Source organism: Rhinoderma darwinii, chromosome 4, assembly GCF_050947455.1.
Source record: "Rhinoderma darwinii isolate aRhiDar2 chromosome 4, aRhiDar2.hap1, whole genome shotgun sequence".
Lineage (NCBI taxonomy): Eukaryota > Metazoa > Chordata > Amphibia > Anura > Rhinodermatidae > Rhinoderma > Rhinoderma darwinii.
This window is the reverse complement of record NC_134690.1, coordinates 142608117-142631572: the sequence shown is the minus strand read 5'-3', so window position 1 is coordinate 142631572 and position 23456 is coordinate 142608117.

Below are 23456 nucleotides of genomic sequence, written 5' to 3'. Positions count from 1 at the left end.
GATGATGTCACTACATCGCGCCTGCTTGTGCCGAACAGTTCACGGCAGAGTTACTGCTGGAGTGAGACTCCAGCATTCAACCCAACTGAATCTGCGTCCTGCGGACACAGGTTCAATTGGAAGCGGGACCAGCGCAGTCAGCGCTGTGTGGCAACGGGGGCTCCGCAGGCCCCCAGGCTTAGGGGTCCGGTCGCAACCGCTACCGTTGCGACCCCTGTAGCTACACCACACAGTGGCAGTTAGCAGCGCTAGAGCGCTGCATAGTTTTTTAAGATTATGTGCGGTTCGGGCGGCCATGGCCCCGAACCCCCATATTATGATCCGCCATTGCTTGTGTAGGCCGGCATAAGCCTTTAGCCTAGTACCGAGTTTCCCAACCTTTTTGGACTCTAGGTAATCCTGGAAAAAAGAATAATCAGCCCGCCACTCACAGTAAAATGACCATCAGCTCCCTCACTCACAGATGCCCCCTGTAGATAGTGCCACACAGACCCACTTGTCGGTGGTGCCACACAGCCCCCACTTGTCGGTGGTGCCACACAGCCCCCACTTGTCGGTGGTGCCACACAGCCCCCACTTGTTGGTGGTGCCACACAGCCCCCACTTGTCGGTGGTGCCACACAGCCCAGATGTAGATCGCACCCCCCTTCCTGTAGATAGCGCCACTTTAGCTCCATGGAGCCCCCTGTGGCCGGAAACGTTAGGGGCTTCTCATGGAGTGGAATCCCCGGTCACAGCGTCGGCAATGCTGTGGACGGGGATTCCACTTCAGGCATTGCCCCTGATGTCAATGTCCATATATAAACAGAGACATCAAGCGCTCCATCCAGGAGTGGAATCCCCGGTCACACGGGGATTACGCTCCTTCAGGGACATACAGCGGCATTAGTAGATAGAGTGCACTATTCAATCCTGAGAGATCCCACAAAAATAAAACCTTTACCGCACGGCATACGTTTTTTCGCATGGGAGCCTATGGGTGACAGATGAAACTATACGGCATCCATCACAGGTATATGTTAAACATATATATTGGGGAGCTCCCAACATTAGTGTCCATATACAGACCGTATTGTCAGGAGCAGTGCTGGAGTCTCAGGGGAGAGCGCTAGCTAGCTGATACTCAGCGCACGAACTCCAGCACTGCTTCTGATGTCACTGTCCATATATGTTCCCAGTTTTGTTCCCACGGCCGGTCTCCGGGTGACGTATCCCACTGTATGCCATACGTTATTATACGTTTGGGCCTTTTGTTGGAGGTATATGTCAAGGGTCCTAAACGTGATGGGAATGGGGCCTTAGATACCACCTCCATTTTAGTTTACAAACAGCCTCTACCTGGTTAATACAATAAGTGGCTTCAGCCAATCTTTTCATCCCTCGATGTCATCATTGTAACAGGAATTTTTTCCTGAGATTTTTTTCCCTGCTAATTATGTAGCTCATTTTACCTTTATGCTTAAGCGATATCATTTCCTTAGATAATTGAAATTCCTCCCTTCATTTTGGTCTCTGAATTACTAAAAGCATTATATCTAGCCATCCCTAGTACTGAACTCTCCATTTTCCCAAGAGTCTATATTTATTGATGAAAACCCTAATTCTTAAATATTGAAAAGAGGCGGATGATGGGGGGTTGTATTTAAAAGGCCAAATCCATGAAATCGCTGAAGCCGTCGGCTGGAGATATTCTAGCCAAATATCCCAGAGCTTAATGCGAATACCCTTATTAACAACAATAATAATAATAATAATAATAATTTCCCACGCTTTTATCAGGGAACTTGCAGATTTCAGATTTCTGGGAATGTGCTTGATACCCAATAAGAAGTATATCCATAGTCCCTTGAAGTAAGCAACTTGTGCAAGTTTTAGTTGGACCCATCAAAGTGGTGTTCTTTCCTCCCAACAAGCCTTTGCTTGTTCTAGTAAGACCACTTTTTGATACATATGTAGGTTCGGCACTCCCATTCCTCCTAACCCAGACATATTAAATAATGTGGTCTTGACAATTCTAGCCTGCTTAGCACCCAATATAAACTGAAGAATTATTTTCTGCAGCTCTGCTATGGTTTAGGAAAAGGGAGGGGTATGCATCAGATAGTATATAGTATTACAGGTAAAATGTTAATTTTAACAATGTTTATTATAGCTACAAGGGAGAATTAAATTTTTCATTAATTTTGAGATTTACTACTCTTTATTAGTTTAAGTGCGTTTAACTTAATTATTTTAGGCAGTGAGATTGAAATTTTAATGCCGAGATAGGTGAACTGGTCTTTGCCATATGAATACAGAAAGCTAACCCTTATTACTGCAGTTAGCTCTGCGTTCGAGTTAATAAGCATGAGTTGAGATTTAATTTCATTAGGTTTATAGTACGAGACCATTGAGTATGCTCCAATCAATAAACGTCAACCTGTTAGGGATGCGACGGCTCTATGCGTGAAAATACCATCTGCATACAGTCCGATGACAAAATCCTGCTGATTACTCCGAATACCTTGAATACCCTTATTCTAATTATTGGCGCTGGGGGCGTGGCTTGGCCGGCAAACCTGATGGCCGCATAGTTTCTGAGATCTGGCGTATCGGAGCTAACTCACCTAATTTGAAGCACCTGCCAGCCACTTCATTCGACTCCCTGACTAGAGGAATGTTACTAGCAGCTATGGGCAGGAGAAAAACGCAAAAATCAAATAGCAGCAAGCCCCCGGAACATTTTTTTTCCTCAGACGGAGGTATCAAACATTGGAGCCGCCGGATCCACGCTGATTGCGGATCCTGACAGAGAGGAACTTACTCCACCCGCCCTAACTGCATTGCCTGCAAGTAATCTTGTGCCATACACTTCTACATCTATGACTAAACAAGTTAGTCAGTTTTCCCTAAATAGCGACTAGAACTCACCATCTCCTCCGACGTCTGATGCGATGGGAAATTTCCCCTTCTTACGGAGGAATAAATCAGTTCCTCGGCGCTTCAACTCTCTTCCTCCCGACACCCTGTCTCCCTCCTTGGCATCCAGCAGATCTATTTTGCCGCTACATAGCCCTGCCAAAAACCGGATACCCCGGATAACTTTGCCAAGTTCCAGACGTTCAATAAAGCAGTATCTCAAACAATGCTGAAAGCCATGTTACTCACTTAAAAGCTTCTTGCATAAGGATTTCATGCAAATTATTCAGCCTTTTCAAGTTCATTAAACAACTTGGGGGAGAGTGTTTCACACGTGGAGGACAAAATGGAGTCCTTTTCCTCTGCGCATAACGATATGGTGGACTCACATAATTCTTTGGAGGAAAAGTTGTCCTCGCTACAAGTGAAACTAGTGGACTACGAAGATAGAAACCGGAGAAATAATATTACAATTTAGAGGTATTCCAGAATCAATTCCCAACGCGGATCTTAAAAGCTACTTACAACAACTTACAAAACGCATGCTTCCTACATGCGCTGAATATGAACTCTGCATTGATAGGGCTCATAGGGTTCCCAAACAGAGAACACTTCCAGATTCCATCCCGAGGGACGTCTTAGCGTGGTATACCTTCTTCCACATAAAAGAAGGCTTGATGGAAAGGGCAAGGAAACAGAAACCGCTTCCATCTCCGTATGCTAACGTGAAATTCTTCACCGATTTATCGGCAGCGACTCTTCAGGCTAGAAGAACCTGTTCGGACATTACCTTGTCTCTTAGGAAACACTATTTCCTATAGATAGGGTTTCCCGACCAAATTGCTGATTGATGACTCCTACTCGATTAATGTTGTCACTACGCATGAGGAGGGCGTCTCTCTACTAACTAGCTGGAACATCCAAGCTGCAAAGACCTCAACAATTCCCTCATCGAAATCTCCGCCACATTGCCTGAATAGAGAATGGACTGCTGCAGATTGAAAACCATTTGCTGATAACTACTTGATCCTATTTGAGCGAGTACCGCTTGCCACACATTCTTTTGTTCTCACTTCTGCCCTGAACTGTTGGTTGACTATTGATACCACTGCACTTGCATGCTGACTATTCCTATCTTTCATACCATAGCACTATAGTGCTACTAGTTCTATTTGATAACGAATTATCACTATTTCTCAACGTTCTTACCGAAGTTCTATTTTTTTCGTTGTGTCTGATCTTCTGTGCGTGCAATGTGCTGAATTTACTGTATGCGGTTAGATGGGTAATAGGATCTACCACAGTCATTCATATTCCCCGTACGATGATTCATTCCGGAACATGTATGTCATACTACAAGCGTTTTAACTTAGTATTGGAGGGATACAATCTTGAGCCATGAGGACCAAGGGCCTTAATAGCCTTTTTAAATGTTCCCTATTATGGTGGGAGATTACACAGCAGAGATGTGATATTGCCTGCATATAGGAGTCTCTGATATGAATCCCCCTCCCAAACTGCACCATAAGAACTTCCCTAACATAGTCATCTCTTCCTTCCCCAAAAAGAAGTGAGGGGTCCTGATTGTGTTTCATGCCATTTTAGCCGTCACTATACATCAATCTGTGATCGATACCCAGAGTATAAAGATCATTGTCAGGTGCTCAATTAATAACAGAGTATACCATTGTTAATATTTATGCTCCAAATCACAACCATACTGCTTTTTTTTTTTAAATACTCTAAAAATATTAACCACATCAAGACAAGGTCTCTAATCATATGTGGGGACTTTAATGCAATCTGTGACCCATCCCTTGACTCTTCCTCATCTTCCCCTGTTAGACGCAACAGTCTTAATGTCCTCAAATGGGATGAGAACCTTCATGATATTTGGCAGCTTCTGCATGTAATGGAAAAGGACTGTAGCTATTATTCAACTGGCCATAAAACTTACTCCTGTAGTGCTATGTTTTGGATTGACCAACAACTGATAGATAGAATAACTTCAGCTGACGTTGGCACAATACACTGGTCTGATCACGCGCCAATACTGCTGAATATCAGACAACAGTATCCGCGGTTTTCAGATTATGTCTGGAGAGCCAATACCTACATTATCTCCCATGACACTCTCTCTAAAGAACTGCATAAGTCTCTATCTGAATACTTAATGCTCAACGATTTACCAGATACTAATGCTTTCATGCTTTGGAATGCGCACAAAACTCATATTAGGGAAGTGTTTATCCAGTTAGGAAGCAGGCTTAAGAAACAGACAAAAAAGATCTCAAAGATACCATGGAAACCATTCACAATTTGGAATTTCAAAATAAACAACAGTACTCATTTCACACCTCTACTGCTCTGGCTAATGCCATATTACATATGAGAACCCTACTACTCCACACTTACGACAAAGCCCTGAAAAGAATGAAACCGCAGTACTACTCCCAGGATAACAAATCAGGAGCTCTTTTGGCCAGAAGACTGAAGCGGCAAAGCAAAAAATCAAAATCCAAAGTATAAAACAACCCCTAACCCATCAACCCATTTCCACTCCTATGGGAATCGCTAACGCATTTAAATATTACTACTCCCACCTATATAAAACTTGAAAAACACCTCAACCTACTGTAGATGGCATCAAAACCTTTTTAGATAAGGTGCAATTACCCACCCTTGCCCCTGCACAACTTTCTTTGTTAAACGCGCCCATAACTCAGGAAGAAATACGTAAAATCATAAAAGGCCTTACCCTTACATAAGTCTCCAGGTCCTGATGGACTCTCTAATAATTACTTCGATAAGTTTGCTGATGCACTGGTGACTTACATGAAATCCATATTTGATCTAGCTATATCCACGGGAACTTTTCCCAAAGAAATGCTCACTGCCCTTATCGCTATACCCAAACCTGGGAAATCAACAGAATCTACTAGTAACTACCGCCCCATCTCCCTTCTGAACAGAGATGTATATATCTATGCTAAACTATTGGCTAATAGGTTAATGACAATTATCCCCACGTTAGTACACCGCAACCAAACAGGTTTCATATTCGGTTGGCAGGCCCCAGACAATACAAGATGTCTACCCTCCCTACTTCAAATTGTTGAGACGTCCCTTCTCCCATCCACCTTCCTATCACTTGATGCCGCAAGGTGTTTGATAGGGTAATTTGGGATTATGCCTTTTCGGTCCTTTCCAAATTTGGGTTTGGGGGATCTATCTATACAGCCATTCAAGCACTCTACTCGAATCCAGGGGCAAGGGTATTTGCGATCATAGCCCTCTCTGACCAATTTACTCTGAGAAATGGTACCCTTCAATGATGTCCTCTCTCCACGATTTTCTTTGTCCTTCCCATTGAACCCCCTGCAGAGCTAATACACACTGATCCACATGTCTCAGGTATACAGGTAGCGGAATTCACCCATAAGATTTGCAGATTATGTGATAGTGATCAGTACTGACCCTATAAATTCCCAGGCTGCAACGTTCGATATACTGGAGAGCTATAGCCGAAATTCCTTTTATAGATTAAACAAAGATGAATCCCAAATTCTTCCTATCCATGTCCCCCCAATCCCCTACAAATGCTAAAACAACAATACTCATTAGATTGGCAAAGTGGGGAACGCTTCTACCTAGGCGTTGAGTTGATGTTTCTGTCCTCCAAAACATGCAATACAAACTTCCCACCGGTTCGATATTTTACGTAAAAGATATCCTGCACTTCTCCAAATATATAAATATCTTGGTTTGGTAGGGTAGCCACGTACAAAATGCTGTTGCTCCCAAAACTCCTTCACTGATGCCCATAGAATACTTATGAACTTTATTTGGAACAACAAGGATCCTCGCATATCCACATACATTCTTACCAAAGAGACGGGTAGGAGGAATCAGAGTACCCAATATCCATGACTATTATAAAGCCTGTAATTTAGAACAATTAACACATTGGTGGCACCATAACACCGACAAACACTGGGTAGATAATGAATCAAATCTGAGTGGGACTACAACTCTGAAGAACAACAACATCATCAATACTTTATGGCATCTTACCAATCCCCCCACATACTTGTCCTCTATCTCTACCTCCTGTTCAGTATGGTCCCAATTAGACCTAGATCGGAGAAATCCTCAGCATTCGATCAAACGCCTTCTCAGCGTCAAGCGACTGGAGTGAACTGGAGTTTCCAGACTGACCTTTTCCAGCTGATTGGTCTACCAGACTTCTGGTGGTGTCCCTGGTTTATTTGGCATAAAGCCAACCTGATCTTGTGAAATATTTGTATCACTAAAGCCAGTACCTTTGCCAAAACAGTGGAGGACAAGGTTTTTCCCTGGCTTTGGAATGATAATTATCCTTGCTTCCAACATTTCCTATGGAATCCCTGCCCCCCGACATACATGACTAAATACATTTCAGAGATATGGACTCAAGACACTGATGCATTCGTAAGAATATTCATTTAGGAAGCAGTCTGGCACTGGCGCCTTCCATTAATGGAGGGATTTTATTGCGGACTGAACATGGAAGGTTGTTATTTTGAAATTTAACCTGGATCTTTGCTCTATGTCTGGGAGAGCCAAAGCATTCAAATATGCATCAATAGAGTTCGATTTTTATCATCCTTCAAAGTATATAATGCACCCAACAACTAAGTCATAGGAACAGTCAGCAGAGACACCCATTATCTTCTGGGGATCATATAGGATCTCTCCCTTAGTATTCTGTATCTAATCTATATTCCTCTTGTCTTTTGCTTCTTAATTATATTACTCAATATTTTACCCGTCTCCCATTGCATAGAAATTAGACTTTATTTCTTACATTTTTGCTATACTCCTGTAATAGTGATGCTTGTATTTGAAAGCCAATTTCATTTATTTCTTGCTATATAATATTTTTTGAGAGGTGGAAATCTTTAAATGCATAGAAAACAGATTTGTGTGAGTGGCTTCGGGTTTACTATAGATAGACTGGTTCTGTTTTATGTGCATTCAAAAGGTCAGTAGGCACATTAAGGGTTATTATTTTTGTTTGACAATTATCCATATGTGCTGGACCTTATTTATTGACATACCCTCGGAGTATGGATATTCCTGGTACCATTTGTCTATCGGCCCAGTTAGCATCCTAAGCCTAGTAAATGGTGTATTTTTTGCGCTGGTTATTTGAGCTTGAATATGATACACTATTTCTATGGCAGATGAAATAAAAGTTATATCTTATTTATCTTAATTCATATTTAGTCAGCGAGTTGTCTTTTCTATTAGACCGTGTAACACACACACACACACACACACACACGTCCTTCTCAATGAATTATAATATCAAAAAGTTAATTTCAGGAATCCAATTCAAAAAGTGAAACTCATTATATAGATTCATTACATACAGTGATCTGATTCCAGCATTTTTTTTATTTTAATGTTGATGATGACTAATAGTTAATGAAAACCCAAAATTTAGTGTCTCAGAAAATTAGAATACTATATAAGCCCAATTTCAAAAATGATTTTTAATACCAAAATGTGGGCTTACTGAAACGTATGTGCAGTATATGCACTCAATACTTGGTCGGGGCTCCGACTCTGCATGAATTACTGCAATCAAATCGGCGTGGCATGGGGACGATCAGCCTGTGGCAATGCTGAGGTGTTATGGAAGCCCAGGTTGCTATAATAGCGGCCTTCTGCTCGTCTGCATGGTTGGTCACTGTGCTTGATGGCCAGCAAACTCGCCTGACCTAAATCTATGGGGTATTGTCAAGAGGAAGAGGAGATGCCAGACCAAACAATGCAGACGAGCTGAAGCCCATTATATAGTATTCTCATTTCTGAGACACTAAATTTGGAGTTTTCATTAACTGTTAGCCATAATCCTCAAAATTAAAAGAAAGAAAATGCTGGAAATAGATCACTCTGTGTGTAATGAATCTACATAATACAGTATATATGGAGTTTCACTTTTTGAATTGAATTCCTGAAATAAATTAACTTTTATATGATATTCCAATCCATTGAGAAGGACTACATACATATATACACACACACACACACACACACACACACACACACACAAACACACACACAAACAAATGCATTTCCCGTATTTCTTAATCTACCCAAAAAAAAAAAAAAATTCCGGGACATATGGGGTTTTGGAATTAATTTTATTTGTCTTGTGTTCGGGGAAAAAAATTAGCAAAATGAGGGGAGAAAAAAATAAAATAAAATGATATATAAAATCAATAATTTGCCGCAAAAATGTATATCCAATTTCCCCAGTAGGATATACCTAAATTGTCTAATGGATGACACCACTATAGTGCTTCAAGAGCTCTCACCAGGAGCTTTACAGACAAGGAAATTATATTTCAGTTCGCGGTCACAGTACTAATTATACTGGTAGGAAGAAAAACGAGTCTTTGGAAGGCGCTGCTACACTCAGGGTGAAATGCAAGGACGTGAAAAGGGATAAATCACCTATGCAAAAGGTAGGTTCAAAGATTTATTTGAAAAAGTACAGTGGCAACACGTTTCAATGCTGGATCAGCATCTTCCTCAGCGTAAACCCTGCGGAATATCCGCAAAGGAATGATGTGCATGAATTCCACAGCATTTACAGTAGCAGCAAAGTTAATAAAATCTCATGCCCGCGCTGTAAAAAATAAATAAAAAATAGTCGTGCGGAAAGTGTTCTGCGGTGTGACTTTCAATTCCGCAGCATGTCAATTTATGCTACAATTTCTGAGCGGAGATGCTGCGTGTTTGGCCCATAGACTTCAATGGGGAGCATAAATTCTGCAACAGATTTGTTTTGTTGCGCTTTTAACAGCGTTTACGCAGCGGAAACATAGTAAAAACCGCTGGAAATCCACAGGTGCACATGTACTGTGCTATAATCTATTTTTAACAATAAATCCACAGGTAATACCACAGCTATATGCTCAGCCACAACACACTATTTGGTGCGGATTTCTGTGATAGATTTACCAGCGTTTATTTTTTTAGAGATTCCGCTGCAGAAAATCATACATATATATAATATATAAGATAAAGGCAATGAGCGACACACATGACTTACGGAAAAATATTCTTTAAAATATTAACAAAAAAATAGAACCCAAATCCGAGACAGGGTGTTGAGCATACTGGTGCGTACTGCAGGGGCCTATTTATTTCCGTTGTATTTATGCATGATTGCAGAAAATAGCCAATTAAATGAATGTTCATTTTCTTAGGTTCCCCTGTGTAACACTATTAAAAACAAACTTTCGTGCTAAAAAAGAGGTTATTCCTTGCATTTCTCTAAACCAAATTAATACAAAGTAGCTTGTGCCAAAATATGCTGATTCTTCATTCTTGCATGCAGTAACAAGGCTATGTGGAAAGCTACAGTCAACTAAAATTTATCTGACCAAAGCATTGCTAATATTTTCATTATGGTGGAAGAGACATGTATTTAGTATTACCAGATCACACCGACTATTCTGAAATTTAATAAAGGACACCTGTTCTTTAGTTCATAGTCATTGTTTCAGTACCAGTGATTTTAGTGTTTCAGAAAAACATCAATACTTTATTCTAAATGTAGGATTCATCACTAAATCTACAATACTTAAGTATTTCAAACAATTAATGAAGTTCCAAGCACTAGTGAGAATACTGTATACTAATAAATCAGGGTTCTCAAACACGGTGGCCGCGGGCTATATGCGGCCCCTGAGGCTGTACGCAGCCCCTGAGGCTGTACTCCGCGGCTCACAAAACGTCCTGAGACATCCTCGGGACAGCAGACCGAAGGAAGAGCACCGCACACACCCCCTGTAGACAATGCTGCCCACACACCCTGTAGATAGTGCCACCCCCCACCTGTACATAGCGCAGGGCCAGCATCTGCACCCAGCGAACCCGGGCAAGTCCTGGGGCCCACTCATATGCCGGGTGCTGATACAGCAGTCATGGCTCCTCCAGGAGTGAAATTCCCAGCCAGAGCATTTCCGACGCTCTCGCCGGGGATTCCACTCCTAAAGGGAGCCCCTGTCTAAGGCCCCATGCACACAACCGTACCCACAAATACTGTGAGCAAATATGGATCCATAGTAATTTTAAGACATCCGCAAATCATCAGCAACTTACCCACATATACTGAATGGTATCCGCAAATACAGTCCATATGTATCCATAGTGCATCCGTATATATGAATCCGCAAAAAACAGAGGGAGGGTGCAAATTATGTCACAAACCTGTCCCAACCACTTAAAACTGTCACATTATCTCTCTGGCACCACTTTCTCTGGCATTCGTGGTTTTAGAGAGCGGTGTTGAATTTCTCGCCTGCTACAGCTTTGATTTCTGGCGTTTTTTTCGTTGCAAGGATGCCCTACAGACGTGTGGATGAAGCCCTTTTGGACTGGCTAGTCTCTCAGCGATTCTGACAGCAAGCTATGCTGGAAGAGGAACCGTTTAAGAAAGAGGAGGAAGAGATATTGGGTTCACCCCATTGTCTCCCAAAAGCCCAGTAAGGGGCATTCCCACACCCTGCACGATGAACTGCGGCAGCACCCGGAAATTTTTTTTCACAACTTCTGCCGCATGTTAATTTTAAGGTTTGACTGTCTGCTGTTGAATCTCCGTCCCGGGATCACCAATTAGGCCACAATCGCACACAAACAATACAACATTTTTAAACCTTAATGCCAACAAATTTATAGTTGAAACTTAAAAATTCTCCATAACTTTGCTTATATAAAACTAAAACTCCACCCAAAGGGTGATTCTAGATTTTATCATTATGCACTCTAAGCCAGTTTTCGGTTATAGAAAAGTTGGAATTTGTGCAAAGACTTCGGTATTTTAAAAGTATTTTTGTGACACTTACATTTTTACGCCATTCTGCCACTTTTTTTTTTTTAACTGGGCGGGGCCTAGCTGGAGGAGATCGGGCCTACACAGCTAGAATCTGGTGTAAATTATAGTGGATATCTACTCAGCTTATAGAGGACATAGACTTCCCTCTTTTGTGCACGGACAGCCAGAGATGCACCCATATTTATTTAGATGCATGCACCGCTCAATAAATTAGGCGCATATTACTCCAGTACTCTATTAAGACTAGCGTTTATGACACTAGTTTTTTTTATATATAAAGAGGTTTCTTTTAATGTGATCTACTAATGGTTATTTCACACAGTGCGATCCAATGCACAAAACCGTGGCAATATGCAGCAGTTTTGCCACAGTCTTGCATAAAACATGGCAAAAAAAATAAACATGATTTGACTACACTGCGTGAACAAACCCTACAGGAAAAAATATGCATCAATATATGTTCTCAATTCTAAGTTTATAGCTGACATACATATATATATATATATATATATATATATATATATGCTTGATAAAGGTCTATTGTAGGACAGAAACATTGCTTTGTGTTTGACCGAATAAACCACCATTTTTTCATATTGGAGTGCTGCAAGTTTTCTCTTTTTATATATAATACTCCGTGCTAGGTTCAGGACGACTTGCTGGGCACCCGTATCAACAGTTCTTTGTGAGTGCTGCTGCTTTCTGCCTTTCTACACACACACACACACACACACACACACACACACACACACACACAATCTATAGCGTGACTGCATATGGTTAAATTGCACCAAGAGATTTTATGAAAAAGGGGGTGAGAACTGACCACAACTAGAGTAAAGTCAATTTGCTCAGTCTTTTGATACATGATCTCTAGACTACAGACTATATTTGGTCCTGGGTTATTGTACATAATATATTCATGTAACACAAGCCCGAGTCCATCTATTACACTGACAAAAAAAGTTTCGGAACCAATTTCAGCTCAGCAGTCCAATTTTTTAGTGAGACAGCATATCTCATTCCTATTAGGAAGATACCGGTATATGCTGCTTCGAATTCTCCAATATGTTATCACAGGTCTCCAGCCAAGACTCATTCATCCTAAAATGCATGAACCCCACTAATTCTCAGAGTAGATTAGAATATTCAAATGGTTCCATGATGTAATGTGGATTAATTTCTCGGATGTACACTTAAATCCTCCAATCAAGAATAAATAAAATGTTCATCACTCAACTATTAAGTCATTATTAAAGACAATATTCTACTGACGAAGCTTCTATGCCGTTGCCAGGAGAACTCACTAAATGTCAGCAGGATACTGACGAAATTATTTACACTCACTGGTTAGCCACTGTGTCACTGTCTGAATATAGACACATCAATTACTGTTGCATGAAATTGAACTTTATCAAGAGTATGATGTTAGCGATGGTCAACAAATTGTATAGCATAAAATAAATGTTTATCTGCAGATTTGCCGTAATTTATAAATTCATGCTCCAGCAGTTCAAAAGGGAACGTGGAGAAAAGATCTGTCCAGTTTGTAAACAGATGCATAGATTTTAAAATATAATTTGAGTAAGTGCCGGTCCTTTATAGAATTGCTGTGCAGATCCTGTTTGTGGGAAAAAATAAAATGTGCTCTATGAAGGATTTAGAGGTATTTTCTGTGCACAGGTGAACTACAGATATTACATTCAGCTAGAACAATCCCAATAAAAATGCTTTTCGCAGCATTTGGTAAAACTTAAATGGAATCGTTCAGCAATTTTAAGGCCTCAAAATTGCTGACAGGGTGATATAGGGTAAGGGGTACTTCATTGTAAACATACATTGTGTTTCGGTTATGCACGTTGCATGATAGAAAACTGTTTAAATTTCCAGACACAGCGATCGTAAGTGCCACAGTCTGCTTTAAATGAACGCTCAAGCAGCCAATCCAGAGACCGCTAGAGCCGTCCCTCAGAAGAGGCGCGTGGCTGGCAGCGTACAGTACAGGAACGCTTGCACATCAAGCACTGCCTTAGTGGCACTTGCAATCGGCCCCGGGGGAATGAAACAATTTTCTCCATCATGCCTGCGGGGTGTTTCCGCCATTTATGCCCCATCTCCTTCACCCACCTTACGAGGGCATAGCGACAATCATATAGTTGTGGCTTGGACCCCCACCAATCAAATGGTGGGATACACCGGCTATGTTGAAATATCAGAAGATCCTGCAATTATATAATAATGGGAGTTGGTCATATATTCGACAATTAATAGGCGTTTGTTATTTCCTTGCTTGTATGAGCTCCAATGCAGCAGCTTTTATCCTACTGTACGTCAACTTTTTTGTCAACAACTATTTGTACATTTTTTGCGGTCATGTGTATAATAGTAGTCACTACCCCACTTCTCCCAGGTCATCTCATTATGACAATATCAGCAGAGAGGAGATGCCTGCAAACATTCAGACAACAGGACGTGCCCTGTTCTCGCCAGTGACATTTTACCTGTCATCGCTGGAAGAGGGGGGGGGGTAGGGCTGTGGAAAAATAGTTTGCTTGACTAAAGTATCGGCCTAGTACAGGGGTAAGTGAGGTATATAAAAGACGAGGATAGAGATCATATGCTGGATATATACACACAGACCGCTTCTGATGGCCTCACCACTGTAATTCCTGGATCTGCACATCAAAGCATGTGCAATGCAACATGGCATAGTCAGAGAACAAGAATAGTTAGAATATTTTTTTTTGTATTTAAGTAATACATTTCACTCAAGTTCAGTGTCTTTATATGGCATTTTTGTAACACCAATACATTATCTCTCATCAATAGATTTGGCCTTTTAATCAAGCCAGAGTCTACTTTGCTTGAAAAAACTGTCATTTTTTTCCTTTTAATGAAAATAAGGGCAGGTTCACACATGTCATTTTTTTTACGCACGTTTCCTGCATTTTTCTCTGCTATTTTTTATGCGTTTTGTGTAATAATTCAACTGTAACTCTGTTTAAATATGTAGCAACATTTAGAGCAATGTTTTGATGTCCTAATAGAGTGGCATCTTTATGTGCTACACCGTTTCAGTAACTTCCATTCACTTCTATGGAAGTTCTGTAAACCACACAGCAAAATGTGCTATTAATTGCCAATTTCCAGAAAACTCGGCAAACTCGTCAGTCAGTGGCCAGAGCCCAGCGACAGAAAGTTGGACAGGGGTCTGGCCTAGAGATTCGCACCTTTGAGGGATTTATCATCCTATGGATATACCATACATTGCCAAGATGAAAATACCCTTTTAAAGTGAATGTCCAGTTATGAATTTAAAAATGGTAAACAAGTCAATATGTATAGGTGATCCTTACCGGAGATTTATTTTGGTCATGGTTTGCGGCTTGGCTGCTTTTTAGTCCACCCCAACTAGGGCAGAGCTGGGATTTGTGACTAAAACATAGCTACAGTGCCTACAGGTAGTCTAAAACTCAGCTCCTGCCTTATCATTCGTTTAGGCTTCTGCTATATCCAGCACCACTACCTGGAAACGGTAAATAGATACAGGTTTGGCACAAGCTCACCTGGAAGTCGGTACATTTGAAGATGATTTACATTATTGCAAGGGCAAAATTATTATGAATTAGATTACTAAAATCAGCAGCGAAAGGCAGGGAGAAACAAAATAAATAAATAAAATCATCAGGTAATTGTTATAGATGTCCTAAACCAAATGAGCCTTGGTAAAAGTAATTTCTAGAGAGAGTATAAAGTCTAAAATCATATCTCCCGCAGCTTGCCCATCAAATGTGTGTAGGCACAAAATAATTGATGAGAAGATTAATTACTTTCCCTCAGGCTTTGTGTTTCTATACTCTGCTTTGCAGTTGACCAGTGACTTTTTTCAAAGAGCAGCAACACATAAGAGAAAATTTGTATTTTCCTCTATTCCAGAATTAGTATAATCCGAACGCGTACAAAAATCTAGATAGTAATATGCCATTAAGTTTACTCTTTTTCATTGAACTTCCAATTCGGATTCTGCTATTAGTAAGACTTAAACACTTTAGACAAAGAGTTGAGCTGCCCAGACTCGAGAAGTATCAGGAGAGCCAAGGTATGGCCAAGAGTAAAAGCGTTATTTTTTCATTGATGTAGTTGGAGAAGGGCTTGTTTATTGCGGGATGGGTTGTGTGTTTCAGTGGCACCATTTGGGGGTACATATAACTTAATTTATTAACTTTTTCTGGCGGGGGAAGGCATTCACCGTGCGGTCACAAATAATCCAAAATATATTATTTCCATGGGTCAGTACAATTACGGCCATAGCAAATAGGGCTGTTTATGTTTTCAGAATTTTTGCACAATCCAAAAATAACTTTTCATGCAAAAACTTTTTTTTTTTTACGTCACCGCATTCCGAGAGCTTTAACTTTTTTCTTTTATCCATCAATTTAGACGTACAAGAGCTTATTTGTTGCAGGATGAGTCATATGTTTTAATGGCACATTTTGGGGTATACAAAAGATTTATTGATTGACTATTGTTTTTTTGGGAGGGGTGAAAAAAAAAATCCAATTCCATCACTGTTGTTTTTTTTAACCATGCAGTATAAATAATGTCTTATATAGATAGTTACAATTGCAGCAATAAAAAATACGTATAGAATTTTTGTCTAACGCCTTTGGACATTTGTAATAAACTTTAAGTCATTAGTCTATTCTAGTTCCACTAGGAGACTTTAAATGTAATTGCTACTAATATTTGATTGCTACTATAATACTTTGGTATTACCGAAGAATTGCCAGTCCGTAACAAACTGAGAGGCAATTTATAGAGGCCATGCCGTTGGCACAGCCGAATGTGCAAATAGCCATTTTAGGCCCCCCAGCAGTCATGGCAACCCATCGAATCCCTGCGATCACATTATGGGGCACTGATAAGTGACAGAGGTAGCCACTTATCTACTTATCATCTACTTATCATCTAGGGTATAAATAGCCGGGATCAGAGTTACCTCCATTCCCAGCTGGTGCAGCGGAACATAAACTGTATATTACAGTCTGCACAGATCCTGTGAACTCCGAATGCGGGAAGGGGTTAAAAGGAACGCTCTGGGCAAAATGGATACACTCTGATACACTAGTACAGAGCCTGAGGGAGTGGAGCATTAAACAGATTTTCTTTGATGTATTTTAATCTGTTGTTTAAATCCCCCTGAGTCCCTGCACTAGGAACAACAGGACCAGTTTTTCCCAAAATGTGTGTTTCTTCAAAAGCTTACGTACACCTTTCACTTTTTTTTTTTTTTTTTAAATAAAATTGTGCATCAGTGTCATTGGTGCAACTTCCAAATACATTTTATAAAAAATGATTTACTATGTGAGATGGTTGTTTTGTATCCCGTATACAGAGCAGCTGTATCGTTTGCCAAGACCTGAATCTGTCAGGTCCACGCAGGTAGACCTGCTGCTATTCAGCACCTTAAGCTTGCGTGATTGATTGGCAGGCTGCCTTGCCCTATCAGACATAACATTGAAAGGCACTGATTGTACAGGTAGAATTACTTGCCCTGCTACGGAGCTCCTTTTAATGACGTAAGCGGTGCAATGACATCATCCCGCTGCTTGCGTCATTCAGCCCCAGCAGACTTGCTCAGAAGAGAGCAGGTCTGCATCACAAGAGGACAGCATAGGAACGGGTTTAGGGGAGTACGTAAAGTGTTTTTTTCTGTTAAAAGTGTAAGGGGCTATATATGGAGCACTGTCTACAGGGGGTGGGGGCTATATGTGGAACACTACCTACAGGGAGCACTGTGTGTGTGTGGGACACTGTGTATGGTGCGATTATAATCAGGGACACAGTTTATGGCTCTATTAGAATTAGAGGTGCAATGTATGGCACTCATATTTAGGGGCGTTGTGTGTGGCACCATGAGAATTGCAGAAATGCTTGAAAAGTGAGAAGCTGAAGACATTTTAGCGGAAAACTGCAGAAATGGGTCGTGGATGGGAGAAGTCATCATAGAGGTCTGGACCAGTTGGAGACGTCACCTATGAGTGAGTCACTCAATGTAACGGTTTATTCTGCCTCTAATCAGTACTGTAGTCACTGTATGATCTGCAGCGAAATAATGGGTGGTATGATTATTATTATTTTTTTTGTGAGGCTGCTAGTGATGTAGAACAGCCATGGGGATGTTAATCAAGATCTGGGGGCACCATTTCATTTTTCCCCTAGTATCGGCCCTGGTTCCGTGGGACTGACGGGTTCAGTGACAGTGGGTCCCGCATCTCTCTGATATGCAGGTTCCATCTGTTATTCATCATGTGATAGTTAACCGCTCGATCCTGCGTGTCAGAGACACAGGACCTGCTGACACTGAACCAGTCAGTGCCGCGGATCTGACAGATACAGGATACAAAGCAGCTGTATCTCAAAAAGCAAAAATAAACTTTAAAAAAAAATGATTTAGGAAGTTGCACCAATCACACTGATGCACAATTAAGAAAATAAAAAAACATGTCAAGTAGGTGCACATAGCCTTTAATGGTTTGAAGAAAATATAAGGATACATTAAGGTGAAAAAAAAGAATGTGAATAATACTCAAGTCTTCCAGAGGCTAGCACATATTTTTGCTATAAGTGGCAGTGTGGCATGTAGGTCGCTCTAGCTTTACATAATACCAAGGATCTGTGGGATGAATGGAGGTCAATGCATGATTTATAATGTCCATGTAGATATTAATTTTAACCCAAATAAGTGAAACAAATACACTATACACCTGCTATATTTTACATGATCTATTACTTTAGATCGTTAAAAAGTGTATTTTAAATTTAACAAACTTTTCCTGTATTTTATGGGCAGACAAATATTTATTCTCTGGATATGTAATAAGTGGGGACAAGTTGGGCATTATCATATCAATTTGACTTTTGTTAGAAATTCTGCAGAATAAGTTTTATAATTGTGTGAGTTATTTAAGATCGTTGAGAGTAACCTTTGCATTTTGGCCTTGTACATACTAAATATAGCTGGTTAATGCATTTTCTTATATCACCTATGGCACATGAGCCATTACGATTAGTTTTAAGGTACAGATTCATGAATATTAAATATATTTTATTAGGCGTTCTAAGCTTTGACAGGTATTCCTTCATGCTGTGCAATGTTCATAAGCATAATTTAAATAACTTGAAGTTTATCTGATAGAGAAGCAAACAGAGAAAGGATTCAGCTGGAGAATCTATAAGGTGACCCTACGGAACCATTGAATAAGCGATAAGAATGTATAAAATACATATGTATTAAGCTTGCAGTACGGTATTGTATTAGAACTATACGTCTTAGCTGTCACCATAAATGTACAGGGATTCTCTTTGAAAAACATTAAGGTATAACATTTTGTTACTCTTTGCCATTGCTATCCATGAGGCAAAATAAAAGGAAAGATTGCAAGTAAAAGAAGCTGTAAAATATGACTTCCTAGAATGTTACTAACATAATATGCTGAGAGGCAATCTCAATTTCTGAGAGGGTTTGTAGTATATCATAGCAGTCCGTTCGTTAAAATAAAGTGTGGATCTATAGCTTATACAAGAACAGCTTTTCTGCTCACAAAACGTTTAAAGCTACATTATGTACATGACAACACGGAGGTAATAATTTATAGCACATGCCTCTGCGAAGGAGAGGACATTACTACAAAAGGACGATTCTAAATTAACTTTAAAAAAAAAGTATATCATAAATAGACGTGGCACACAGGGTCACAAACAATACCCATAAATAGTATACCATTCACAATTTAAAAAAAATGCTAGCGGGCTTAGCGGTCATGTGATGTATGCTTGGCATGATACCGGGAATACGATTTGTCAATGCGAAGTTCTCCGATTCGCTGCAGAGTTTACATGCGGACTACATGTAAACAATCAACGGAGGGACGACCTAAAGGATAGGTGTCGGGACATATGCAGCCATCAGTAAACTTTTAAGATCCCAGATAACCCTTTTAACCCCTTCCCGCCGCAGCCCTTTTTCAGATTTTCATTTTCGTTTCTTCCTCCCCACCTTCCAAAAGCCATAACGTCTTTATTTTTCTGTCAATAAAGTCCTATGAGGGCTTGATTTTTGAGGGACGAGTTGTCGTTTTTTTGTAGCACCATTTATTTTGCCATATAATGTACTAGGAAACAGGAAAAAAAAATATTTGTGATGTAGAAAATGAAAAAAACAATGATTCCTCCATGGTTTTTTGCGTGCCATTTTAACGGAATACACTGTGCAGTTAAAACAACATGATAACTTTATTCTGTGGGTCAATACGATTACGGCGTAACCAAATATATATTGTTTTTTCTATATTTTACTACTTTTACAAGTAAAAACCTAAGTGTAAAAAAGAACATTTATTTTGTGTTGCCAAATTCCGAGAGCCATAACTTTTTTATTTTTCCGTCGATTATGTGGTATGAGGGCTTATTTTTTGCGGGATAAGCGGTCGTTTTTAACAATACCATTTTGGTGTACATGTGACGGTTTGATCACTTTTTGTGGGAGATTAGGTGACCAAAAAATAGAGATTCTGGCTTTTACAATTTTTTTTTTTACGGCGTTCACTGTGCAGGTTAAATAATGATATATTGTAATAGTTCAGACTTTTACGGACGCGGCGATACTAATTATGTTTATTTTTTACTATGCTCTAGGGGGAATATGGGAAAAGGTTTTCTTTTTTTAACTTTTAATTTTTTTGAACAAAAAAACAACAACTTTATTTAACTATTTAAGTAATTTTTACTTTTTTTATTAGTCCCCCTAGGGGACTTCAACCAGTGATCGTTAGACCGCTTGCACGATATACTGCAATACTAATGTATTGCACTATATCGTGATTCTGACAGGCAACTATTAAGCCCAGGAGGCCTTCATTAGGCCCCAAAGGCAGCCATAGCAACCATCACCCCCCCGCGATTGCGTTGCGGGGGGCGTGATGAGCTGTTAGAGGGGGTCGCTACTGACCGCAGCATTTAACGAGTTAAACTAGCAGGATCGCGCTGGAGCGCAATGCCGCTAGTTACTCTGAAGTGTCGGCTGTAACAAATAGCCGACACCGGCATCGTATGGAGCGGGTTTACTCCGTGAGCCCGTTCCATATTTCCCTTACCCGACTTTGGCATATGGATACGTCAAATGTCGGGAAGGGGTTAAATTCAGTTTTTATGTAAATCACGTTTGAGAATTTTTGGTGATTTTTTTTTTAACTTTGTATGTTATTATTTATACTAAAATAATAATAATAATAATCCTAAAATCCAGCAGTTTTCACTCTGGCCACCGAGCCTCACAATAGACTGACACTTTTCTGTAGAAGTTGCTTCTCAGCAGACACCTTTCTTTGTAATCCTGCCTGTGATAATGAGATATATATATATATATATATCTCATTATCACAGACAGGATTACACACACAAAATTTCACAAAGTTTCTGCGCTGTATCTCTGTATGCAAGTGTGCTCCATAACCCCCACAGAAGTGAATGGAGAAAGCAGAGTGGCCACACCTTTATTCATTCTCCGCCCAGATGTGGCGGCCAGCGGGACAGGGATCTGGTGCCCCTCATTCTGGAGGTAGAGACTAGTTCAGCTCAGGGACCCGCACCTATCAGACATTCATGACATAGCCCAGTGATATGTCGAAGTATAGACGAACCCTTTGATTATTGCATAACAGTGTAACATCCCATCTAATACCTGTGTAGGGAAAGGGACAGAACATTAGGGTTTAGAGTGCAACACGTATGTGTCATGGAGAAATTAACAAACTATGCTGTGTATATGGGGTGCAAAGGCTTTATAATGTGCAGAAAGGCATAGTAGCACTATTCACTATTTTTCCTTTATATTGCATTAATATTCGGTGTGTGCAGTGTTTTCAAGTAGATCATACAAAAACAGGTAAATTAATTTCAATTCACAAACCAATGTACTACAAAAAATGTATTCATTTTGTAACCGTCTGCATTACCTGATGTAAAATGTCTTGAATACAGTAGAAATGTACTACAAATTGAAGGACTTCACAAAAACATTTTTTGAGCAAGAAGTCAATAGAATTTTAAACAATTGATTTTTATATGTTGAATGTTTCTAGTAAACGTTACTTTGCACTGAAAACATGAATTCAGTCATTTTAAATTGTATTTTTTACTCCCAATGTCTGGTAGTAGTATAATAAATGACTAAAACCAATATCCGTGATGTTTTGTATAACTGCATTACAGAATTTATTTTGTACAATCTTCATTTGTAGACAGTTATATTCATCTGGTCCGGCATCACAGCCTAATTTTTATGTCTATTGACATTTCAATTTAGAAAGTGAAATGAAAACATTCAATTTTAAATTATGTATTTGTATGATAAAACAAAATAAATATGTTGTTTGAAAATGACAATTCTTAATGCTGACTCCACAACTTCTGTACAATTTCTGTTTTGCTATAGAGGTATAATAAACAAATCTCTTTCTTAATATGTTAAAAAAATAAAGCAGGTTTAATAGTCCATCATACGGTTGTGAGATCCAGAGGGCAAAAATACATATAACAAAAAAATAATTGGTATTATTGTTGAGCGCATGATGATTACAATACTACTACTATTCTTCATTCTTCGCCTCAGTTCACACGTTGCTATCTTCCGTTACGGAATTTGTTGCAGAAAATCCGCAGCAAATAAAGCCCAAAAATGAAAATAAATAAATATATATATATATATATATATATATATATATATTTATTTTTTAAATTTTTGTGCTTTATAATACATATATGCAGGTAATGATGTGTATTGGGGATACTGGAACCTTGACCACATAATACAGTTTGGGTAATTTTTTACGTTCCTGGGCCAAACTGTTTTTAACACAAGTTCTATCACTTTTTTGTTCTCTTTTTAGTGTTTTCGTATTGATGTAAATTGTGAAATTGATTGATAGTGGGATTTAGGCCACACACACACACGCGTCTCCGTAGGGCGTACATGGATGCGTGAGCTCTTCCCGTGGTTCTCATGTGGACACAGTGGACTGATGGCTTCATTATACTGTACTTTATATTTTATGATGTCATTTTTGCCACTAATTGATATATACTGTATTATCTTAACACTGTAGTATAATTAATAGATTTTTTTTGGTCACAAATTGTGTGGATGCAGAGGATCTAGAGGGGTGGGTGGTCTGGCTTGCTTGACTAACATCGCCAAGCTGATAGCGTTATGATGGGTTTTGGCAATAGCCTCGGTTCCTCGTGTACCCACACATTTATAATTATATTGTAAACTATTAATACACTTATGTTTTTTTTTTACTATAGTGATTTTGTTGGGATGATTGGGTCTTTGTGGGGGACTTGCACCGCCTGTGTTGGGCATGGGTGGTGCTCTCCCTCTCATGGTCCTCTTTTTTTCCTACACACACTATTATATAATACATATTAAATATAAACACAACGATTATATGAATAACCATTCAATATATGTAAGTTTATATTATATGTTTTTTGTTTACAGGATGACCTACTATCTTTCCGTATATACTATCTTTTTACGATATGGTTATTTCTATATTGCTGTAGATCTTAATGATAGCTAAATAATCAATTCTTTTTCACA